Raw genomic sequence first — 10,548 nt, forward strand, 5'->3', positions numbered from 1 at the left:
TTGAAAATAAGACAAAAATAGAAATTGGCAGTCAAGAAGACCTCGGAAAGCAAAGGGGAGGATGTTGTAGCTCAATAAAAAGACTTTTGAAAATAACAATGTGGAGAAAAAATGCCCGCCATGTGGGATCCGCACCCACGACCTCCAGAATACCAGTCTGGTGCGATAACCACTACGCTACCAGCGGGGCTATTTTGGCCTCCACTTTCTGGGGTATTTATGTTCAGGTGTTTTTGTTTCCTGCGCAAGGGGGTGGTAGCCAGCGCCACTCGGACTACTCGGGGTGAAGGGGACCTTCTTTTCAACCCCCGGGCTGTTACTCGAGCGTCTACGACATGTCGAGAGTGGTCCACCAGCGTTGAACCCTCTTAAGCTCCCTATGGCACCAAGACTGCCAGAACAGAGGCCCTCGCTATGCACGTGGCGAATCAGAATTGGAAGTGAGGGGCTCGTTGAAAATAAGACAAAAATAGGAATTGGCAGTCAAGTAGACCTGGGAAAGCAAAGGTGAGGATGTAGTAGCTCAATATAAATACTTTGGAAAATAAGAAAGTGGAAAAAAATGCCCGTCAGGTGGGATCCGAACCCACGACCTCCAGAATACCGGTCTGGTGCGATAACCACTACGCTACCGGTGGGGCTATTTTAGCCTCCACTTTCTGGGGTATTTATGTTCAGGTGTTTTTGTTTCCTGCGCTTGGGGGTGGTAGCCAGTGCCACTCGGACTACTCAGGGTGAAGGGGACCTTCTTTTCAACGCCAGGGCCGTGACTCGAGCGTCTACGACATGTCGGGAGTGGTCGACCAGCGTTGCACCCTCTTAAGCTACCTATGGCACCAAGACTGCCAGAACGGTAGCCCTCGCTATGCATGTAGCGAATCAGAATAAGAAATGATGGGCTCGTTGAAAATAACACGGAAATAGGAATTGGCCGTGAAGAAGACCACGGAAAGCAAAGGGGAGGATGTGGTAGCTCAAGGTTAAGAATTTGGAAAATAAGAAAGTGTAGAAAAAAAAGCCTGCCAGGTGGGATCCGAACCCACGACCTCCAGAATTCCGGTCTGGTGCTATTACCACTCCGCTACCAGCGGGGCTACTTTAGACTTCACTTTCTGGGGTATTTATGTTCAGGTGTTTTTTTTCCTGCGCTTGGGGGTGGTAGCCAGTGCTACTCGGACTACTCCGGGTGATGGGGACCTTCTTTTCAACCCCCGGGCCGTTACTCGAGCGTCTACGACATGTCGAGAGTGGTACACCAGCGTTGAACCCACTTAGGCTCCCTATGGCACCAAACTGCCAGAACAGAGGCCCTCGCTATGCACGTAGCGAATCAGAATTGGAAATGAGGGGCTCGTTGAAAAAAGGACAAAAATAGGAATTGGCAGTCAAGAAGACCTCGGAAAGCAAAGTTGAGGATGTAGTAGCTCAATATAAACATTTCGGAAAATTGGAAAATAAGAAAGAGGAGAAAAAATGCCCGCCAGGTAGGATACGAACCCACGACCTCCAGAATTCTGGTCTGGTGCTATTACCACTCCGCTACCAGCGGGGCTACTTTAGACTTCACTTTCTGGGGTATTTATGTTCAGGTGTTTTTTTTTTCTGCGCTTGGGGGTGGTAGCCAGTGCTACTCGGAGTACTCCGGGTGATGGGGACCTTCTTTTCAACACCCGGGCCGTTACTCGAGCGTCTACGACATGTCGAAAGTGGTACACCAGCGTTGAACCCACTTAAGCTCCCTATGGCACCAAACTGCCACAACAGAAGCCCTCGCTATGCACGTAGCGAATCAGAATTGGAAATGAGGGGCTCGTTGAAAAAAGTACAAAAATAGGAATTGGCAGTCAAGAAGACCTCGGAAAGCTAAGTTGAGGATGTAGTAGCTCAATATAAATATTTCGGAAAATTGGAAAATAAGAAAGTGGAGAAAAAATGCCCGCCAGGTGGGATCCGAACCCACGACCTCCAGAATACCGGTCTGGTGTGATAAGCACTACGCTACGGGCGGGGCTTTTTAGCCTCCACTTTCTGGGGTATTTATGTTCAGGTGTTTTTTTTTCCTGCGCTTGGGGGTGGTAGCCAGTGCCACTCGGGCTACTCAGGGTGAAGGGGACCTTCTTTTCAACGCCAGGGCCGTGACTCGAGCGTCTACGACATGTCGGGAGTGGGCGACCAGCGTTGCACCCTCTTAAGCTACCTATGGCACCAAGACTGCCAGAACGGTAGCCCTCGCTATGCATGTAGCGAATCAGAATAGGAAATGAGGGACTCGTTGAAAATAAGACAGAAATAGGAATTGGCAGTGAAGAAGACCACGGAAAGCAAAGGGGAGGATGTAGTAGCTCAATGTTAAGAATTTGGAAAATAAGAAAGTGTAGAAAAAATGCCTGCCAGGTGGGATCCGAACCCACGACCTCCAGAATTCCGGTCTGGTGCGATTACCACTCCGCTACTAACGGGGCTACTTTAGATTTCACTTTCTGGGGTATTTATGTTCAGGTGTTTTTTTTTCCTGCGCTTGGGGGTGGTAGCCAGTGCCACTCGGACTACTCCGGGTGATGGGGACCTTCTTTTCAACCCCCGGGCCGTTACTCGAGCGTCTACGACATGTCGAGAGTGGTACACCAGCGTTGAACCCACTTAAGCTCCCTATGGCACCAAACTGCCAGAACAGAGGCCCTCGCTATGCACGTAGCGAATCAGAATTGGAAATGGGGGGCTCGTTGAAAAAAGGACAAAAATAGGAATTGGCAGTCAAGAAGACCTCGGAAAGCAAAGGTGAGGATGTAGTAGCTCAAGGTAAAGAATTTGGAAAATAAGAAAGTGGAAAAAAATGCCTGCCAGGTGAGATCCGAACCCACGACATCCAGAATACCGGTCTGGTGCGATTACCACTACGCTACCGGCGGGGCTACTTTAGACTTCACTTTCTGGGGTATATATGTTCAGGTGTTTTTTTTTCTGCGCTTGGGGTAGTAGCCAGCACCACTCGGACTACTCGAGGTGAAGGGGACCTTCTTTTCAACCCCCGGGCTGTTACTCGAGCGTCTACGACAAGTCGAGAGTGGTCCACCAGCGTTGAACTCTCTTAACCTCCCTATGGCACCAAGACTGCCAGAACAGAGGCCCTCGCTATGCACGTAGCGAATCAGAATTGGAAATGAGGGGTTCGTTAAAAATAAGACAAAAATAGGAATTGGCAGTCAAGAAGACCTCGGAAAGCAAACGTGAGAATGTAGTAGCTCAATATAAATACTTTGGAAAATTGGAAAATAAGAAAGTGGAGAAAAAATGCCCGCCAGGTGGGATCCGAACCCACGACCTCCAGAATACCGGTCTGGTGTGATAAGCACTACGCTACGGGCGGGGCTTTTTAGCCTCCACTTTCGGGGTATTTATGTTCAGTTGTTTTTATTTCCTGTGTTTGGGGGTGGTAGGCAGCACCACTCGGACTGCTCGGGGTGAAGGGGACCTTCTTTTCAACCCAAGGGTCGTGACTCGAGCGTCTACGACATGTCGAGAGTGGTCGACCAGCGTTGAACCGTCTTAAGCTCACTATGGCACCAAGACTGCTAGAACAGAGGCCCTCGCTATGCATGTAGCGAATCAGAATAAGAAATGAGAGCTCGTTGAAAATAACACAGAATTAGGAATTGGCAGTGAAGAAGACCTCGGAAAGCAAATGGGAGGATGTAGTAGCTCAAGGTTAAGACTTTTGAAAATAAGAATGTGGAGAAAGATTGCCCGCCAGGTGGGTTCCGAACCCACGACCTCCAGAATACGATGTGGCGCGATAACCACTACGCTACCGGCGGGGCTATTTTGGCCTCCACTTTCTGGGTATTTTAGGTTCAGGTGTTTTTGTTTACTGCGCTTGGGGGTGGTAGCCAGCGCCACCCGGAGTACTCGGGGTGAAGGGGACCTTCTTTTCAACCCCCGGGCCGTGACTCGAGCGTCTACGACATGCCGAGAGTGGTCCACCAGCGTTGAACCCTCTTAAGCTCCCTATGGCACCAAGACTGATAGAACCGAGGCCCTCCTATGCATGTAGCGAGCCAGAATAGGAAATGAGGGGTCGTTGAAAATAAGACAGAAATAGGAATTGGCAGTCAAGAAGACCTCGGAAAGCAAAGGGGAGGATGTAGTAACTCAAGGTAAAGAATTTGGAAAAGAAGCAAGAGGAGAAAAAATGCCCGCCAGGTGGGATCCGAACCCACGACCTCCAGAATACCGATCTGGTGCGATAACCACTACGCTACCGGCGGGGCTATTTTAGCCTCCACTTTCTGGGGTTATTATGTTCAGGTGTTTTTGTTTCCTGCGCTTGGGGGTGGTGGCCAGCGCTACTCGAACTACTCGGGGTGAAGGGGACCTTCTTTTCAACCCCCGGTGTAAGGTCCACTTATGAGATTAGCGGCCAGGTGCCCGGGCTGCGCTTGAGAACGCGCCGCTCTGTCTGGCGACGTAGCACTGCCGACACTGCGCTGCAACCACCGATAATTCGTCGCGGCGTGCGCGGGAGACGAATTGTCTGGCCCTCTGCATTCCTCAAGGATAATCCCCCATTGAGAAAGCAGACTGCGGCGCCGGATTCCAGGAACGCCTGCCGGACCCGTTATGATTACCGGCGTGTCTCTATTGTCGCGCCCTGGTCAGCATGACGCACGGTCGCCGTATTTCCCGCTTCCCCCCCCCCGCGGGGTCGCCCGAACTTGCTCGTCTACGAGCGTCCCGTTGGCCTGAGATAGCGGCGCCTCATTGAATATTCCGTGACGTGCTGAGTGACAGATGTCTACGTGAATTCGGGCACTCCCATACGCGTGTACGAACGCTACAGGGGCGTTCCCGAGAGAGGGTGATCTCGAAGTTTTAAAAGGCTGAACTTGGCCGTTGGAAAGGGTTCTCGTCTGAGCGCTGAGCTGGCAGTTCCCGGCGAGACAAGGAGTCTCGACCGTTAACGCTAGGTTGGGATTTAGGAGCCCCCTAGTCGAGGTTAAGATCGCGTCGGAGGTTCAGGGTGCAGCGCCGCACCAGGCAACTAGACGGATCTTGCAGCGAGACAGAGTCTCGGCCGTCGTTTCTCGAGCGGTTTGTGTACGCTCCGAGAATAGGAAGAGTTAGACGAAGTTGAGGAGCTCGAGTGATTTGTGCGCACTCGGAGCTAGCGTCTAGCTGAAGTTTGCAGTTTTTCTTTTTATTACTCATGTACCCAGTTTTCGTACTGTAAATAGCTGTACATAAACTTCCGTTTCACTAAATCAACTTCAACGCCTCGAGTTCGTCAATTCGACCGCCACCTCCAAGAACTTCAACACCATCGCCCGGCCAGCCTCCTGCCAAATCAACCAGAGCCCGGGCGATTGGGTTCCTGATCGACACCGGACTTCGGGGAATCTCATCTTCACTGGCGCAGCCCGACAGGATTTGGCAGAAGAGAACACCAGGCCACAGCCAAGGGCAGCAAGCGGACGCAAGCCCGTCTTCATCGGCACCAGCCGAGCTCCGCGCGGTGTGGAGCGGCAGAGCCAAGCCAGCGCACGGGGCCAACGACGCGGCAGCCGTCCACCGGAGGTGCGGGTGAGTGGGATTTCTTGCGCTTCGTTGTGGCGGTGTAGGCTGAGTCTGGGGTTGCATGGTAGTCACGCGGAGCATGCAGGCGAACATGGCGGAAGGAGACGGAAATGATCAGACAGACGAAGTGCCACCTCAAGGAGGCTCGGCAGCAAGAGGATCTCCCCAAGTGGAATCCGAGGCACTAATTCTTGGACGAATGGAGTTGGAGTTTCAAGAGCGAAGGGAGAAAGCAGAGCGCGAGGTGGCGGAGCGAAAAGAGGAAAGAGCGCAAGAATCGGAAGAACGCATGCTAAAACTGAAGCTCGAATCTGAAGAGCGGTTGCGAAAGTTGGAGCTGGAGACGAGGGCTGGCACGCAAACTCCTACGGGCTCGGACTCAGATGAGGGTAGGCGGCCGGGCTTAGACCCGGTCACTCAATGCGCAAAGGTCCTGAAGGGGCTTAAGCTGCCGTGCGATGCGGACATTCAATTGTGGTTCGACTAAGTTGAAAGGTTGTTTGTGAAGTACGGTGTGCCGGAGTCGAGTCGGGTTCATTTAGTTGTACTGGCGTTGTAAGAACGGGTGAGGTACATGTTACGTGGACTCGGGGACAGTGAGTGCAATGACGACGAAGCGGTAAAAAAGGCCGTGCTGCAGGAGCTTAGGCTAAGCCATGCAGAATACCTCTACCGGTTTGCAAAGGCAGCGAAATGTAACGACGAAACCTGGTCTTAATTTGCCTCCCGCGTTGGCACCCAGTTTGACTTCTACCTGAAATCGAGGAAAGTCGAAACAAACGAGGAGGTAGTGGCCCTCATGGTGGCCGATAAAATTAAGAACAGTTTGAGCGCTGAGGGACTGGAGTACGTTCGCCTGCGCGAAGCAGAGACGTGGCTGAAGCCGCCAGAGATAGCTAACGTGCTGCAGACCTTTGAGCAGGCCAAGGGAAGAGGCTCCGCTGTTGGGCGTAGAGATCAAGTACCTCCGCGCAATACCAACAGTGGCAAGCGAATGTGGACGTGTAGCGTCTGTAAGGGAGATGGTCAACAATTCCGGCTGTGCCCAAAAATTGCTGAGAAGCCAGGAAACCCAGGGCGCAGCGCGCACGTGCAGATAGTGATAGTAGAGGAAGCAAGTGCAGGGCAGGCTCAGGATGCTGGCCTGACGAGCGGGGGGCAGCGAATTCTGGTGGCCGAGGTAAATGCGCTCGGAAGCATTGGTGAGCTGAGAAAGTCTAGACTACAGCACGTGGAACTCGACTGTGCAGGCAAGACAGTTACCGCGACGGTCGACACGGGAAGCGAAGTTACGATGGTACGAGAACGTCTAGTCCCACAGGACGCTATGCAGCCATCGGGCACCATCAGGCTAGTTCCAGCATTTGGCGAGTCGGTTAGCGCAAGAGTGGTCAGCCTGCCTCTGAGTTTTAGGCAGGCCGTGTCGGTGGTCGGGAGCCCCAAGGTGCAGCTAATCTGTGCTGTCACCAACAATCTCGCCGTGGGACTAGACTGTTTGCTTTCGAGAGAGGATTGGGAGCTGCTGACTAAATGTCACCCCAACCGGGAGGCGAACAGCACGGCTGAAACTTTCGTCCGCTCAAGTGGGGACCACGAGGTCGGCACTGGGGCGATCTCGGAACCGGCGGCTGCCGTGTGTGAGATTACGGGAGAGACCGCACCCGAAGCTCCGGCCGAGGAGATTGATGAGGCAGTCGAAGTTGAGGGCCCACGGGCAAGACTACTGGCATCTCAGCTGGCTGATGATAGCCTAAAGAAAGCTTCGGCCGACGCGAAAAGAGGGAAAGCCGGCATGTTTGTCTCTGACGGGTTGCTGTTTCATAGGTACACTATAGCCGCCGCGAAGGTAACGCAACTTGTGCTGCCCTCAGAGAGACGCGAGGAGGTACTTTTGCTGGCCCAAGAGTCACTATGGGGAGGCCATTTAGGCCCCAAAAAGACGAAGACTAGGATAAAATATAGCTTTTTCTGGCCCGGCCTAAAGGCAGACGTATCCCATCACTGCCAAACATGCCATGGCTGCCAAATCAGGGCAGATAGACGGCTCAGCGACCGGGTCCCTATTGTTCCCCTAACAAGGCCCGACCACCCATTCCAGGTAGTAAACGTGGATATCATCGGTCCCCTGGACGTACCGTCGGGTCGGGGCCACAAGTATGCGCTTTGTCTGGTGGACCTCTGCACACGCTGGCCCGAAGTCGTGTGCCTGCGGTCAGTTACGGCGAAAGCAACTTGCGAGGCTCTCCTGACAATATTCAGCAGGACTGGCATCCCTGAGTTAATATGCTCTGACCAGGGTACTAACTTCACGTCCCAACTGACACAAAGCTTTTTGGAAAAGTTGGGCTGCGCGCCACTCTTCTCGACACCGGAACACCCGGAGAGCAATGGCATGGTGGAGCGTTGGAATAGGGTACTTAAGAACATGCTGTTTCACGTCATCGAGAAGGATCCAAGGAACTGGGATAGACTAGTACCGTTCGTGTTGTGGGCCTACCGAGAGGTTCCGCACGACACAACCGGAGTCGCCCCGTTTCGCATGCTTTATGGCAGGAACCCCACAGGGCCGCTGGCGATCCTCCAGCACAGTTGGACAGGGGAACTGCCCGTACCAGGCACATAAAAAGAGGAGCCAGCGAAATACCTACGGCAGCTGCGCGAGCAGCTAGAGGTAGCGGCGGAAGTGGCGGGGCTCACGGCGAGCGCGCGCCAGGGCAGCTACGCGCAGGCGCACAATAGAACCGCGCGTAACAAAACGTTCAGCGTGGGTGAACAGGTCCTTTTGTTCGACACGGAGAGTAAACGTAAGACGGCCCCGAGATGGTTGGGCCCATTCACGGTCGTTGCACAGGAGAGGCAGCATTCATACCGTCTCGACATGGGGGAAAAGAGAACTTCGGTGGTGCACGCGAACCGCCTGCGCCCTTACTACTGTCGCGTCGGTCACGGGGGGGGGTAGTGTTCGATGAAGATAGCGAGTTTGGAGACGTAGAGTGCGCCCCGCGCTTTATGCCGCCGTGTCGAAGTACCCTCCCCTTACCGATCGAGAAGTTGTCACACTTAAGTGAACGAGAGGGCTCTGAAATTGCAAGCGTATTTGCAAAACACGCCGACCTGTTCGATGGAACGCCAGGACTCGCCGCGGTGGGGCAACACCGAATCGAGCTGCAGGAAAGTTATGAGCCAAAGAGGGCTTTTCCTTACCGTGTTCCGGAGCTGCTCAGGAAAGAAGTCACCCACCAGGTAGACGAACTGTTAGAATTGGGCCTTATTTACCAAGTGGAAAGTGAGCATGCTCACCCGGTCGTTTGCGTCGGAAAGAAAGATGGATCGTGGAGAATGTGTATTTACTACCGCAGACTAAATGCCGTGACTCGTGCCGATGCATTTCCTATGACTCCACCGCAGGAGCTGATCCTGAAAGTGGGTCACTCGAGGTTTATCGCAGTCATAGACTTGCAGAGGGGCTACTGGCAGGTGCCGGTAGCGCCGGAGAGCCAGCACCTAACCGCCTTCGTCACGCACGACGGGCAGTACGCGTGGCATGTCATGCCGTTTGGTCTCAGAAATGCGGCAGCAACATTTCAGAGGATGATGAACACGTTGCTCGCCAAACACCGGTCCTACGCCACGGCCTGTCTGGATGACATTGCCGTCTTCTCCTCTTCATGGGAGGAACACCTGAGGCACGTGGACACTATCCTCGGCTTGTTGATGGACGCGAGGTTAAAGGCGAGCGTTGAGAAGTGCCAGGTAGCCCAGGGCCACATTTAATACCTCGGCCACGTAGTGGGCAGCGGAACGCACGGTCCCGATCCGGAAAAGCTGGCCGCAATCAGAGGTCTCGTACAGCCAAAGACTAAGAAGGAGCTCCGAAGCCTCCTTGGCCTTTGCGGGTATTACCGAGAGTACGTCAACAACTACGCGGAGGTAGCTGAGCCGCTAACGTCCCTGACAAAGCGGGGGGTACCGAGCCTGATTTCTTGGAGTAGCGAGGCCGAGCGCGCGTTCGAGCAGCTAAATGAGTCCCTTTGCTCAGCCGCGGCGCTTAACACACCTGACCCGCAGCAGCCTTATTGGCTGTTTACTGACGCGTCCGAGGTGGGAGCCGGGGCATGTCTGGCGCAGATGGGGGAAGCGGGCCGCGAGAAGCCTATCGCCTTTGCCAGCCATCGTTTCACCCCAACCCAAACCCGCTGGTCAACCATCGAGCGCGAGGCGTTTGCCATCATTTGGGCATTGAAAAAGTTTGATTATTGGGTTTTCGGGGCAGAAGTCAATGTCGTGTCTGACCATAACTCGCTGTCTTACCTGACGACCTGTACGCCTCATGGGGCTAAATTGTCAAGGTGGGCATCAGCCTTGCAACGCTACAACGTTGTGGTTTCTCACAGGAAGGGAGCAAACAACGCTAACGCGGACGCGCTGTCGCGCCTTCACAATGTTGCTTGGGAGGGCCACCATTGAATTGCCTCCCAGCCTTAACACCGCCACGACGGACGTGAACGTACCCGTTCACCCGTCCTTTTTCGTTGGTGATGTGTGTGTGTGTGTGTGTGTACCGCGGTTGTGCGCGACGAGAGGCCTTGAGGGCTCGATCCGTGCACCGAATTGATCGATCCGCGCACCGAACTGAACTTTCTGTGCACCGCAAGTGAGCGAAAGCACAGCCGAACATTGTTGAAGGGACGTTATCAGGCTACGCCGTCAAGGAGGACAACTGCGCGCGTGCGCATAGTGGCAATGCAAACTTTCTTAACGTTTGTTTTTTGTAGACTGCGAAATTGCCAGTGTTCTTTGCCAGTCCTTATTCTTTTTGTTCTTGTTGTCGAGTGCCGGACTAATTGTGCGTGTTTGCAGTTATAGCGCGCATCAGTGTTTTAGGTTGAGTTGTCTCGTTGTTCGTGACGTTTACGCACTCCGGAGACACGACCCCATTTCTTTTACCCGCACTTAGTGGTTTTAGCATTTTTGGTG

The 10,548-nt window shown here is 53.6% G+C and overlaps 1 non-coding gene and 1 pseudogene across 1 annotated transcript; one reads left to right on the forward strand and one right to left on the reverse strand.

Annotated features, from left to right (window-relative positions):
- Nucleotides 1-2,386: 2,386 nt before the first annotated feature.
- On the reverse strand, nt 2,387-2,459 carry Trnas-gga (transfer RNA serine (anticodon GGA)). The gene has a single exon. It is a non-coding gene; the product is annotated as a tRNA-Ser (tRNA).
- A 3,203-nt stretch (nt 2,460-5,662) lies between these two features.
- On the forward strand, nt 5,663-10,278 carry LOC144148199 (uncharacterized; annotated as a pseudogene).
- The last annotated feature ends 270 nt before the right edge of the window (nt 10,279-10,548 follow it).

This window comes from Haemaphysalis longicornis, unplaced genomic scaffold, assembly GCF_048455015.1.
Source record: "Haemaphysalis longicornis isolate Haplotype H1 unplaced genomic scaffold, Haemaphysalis longicornis Haplotype H1 scaffold_8, whole genome shotgun sequence".
In the NCBI taxonomy this organism is placed as follows: domain Eukaryota; kingdom Metazoa; phylum Arthropoda; class Arachnida; order Ixodida; family Ixodidae; genus Haemaphysalis; species Haemaphysalis longicornis.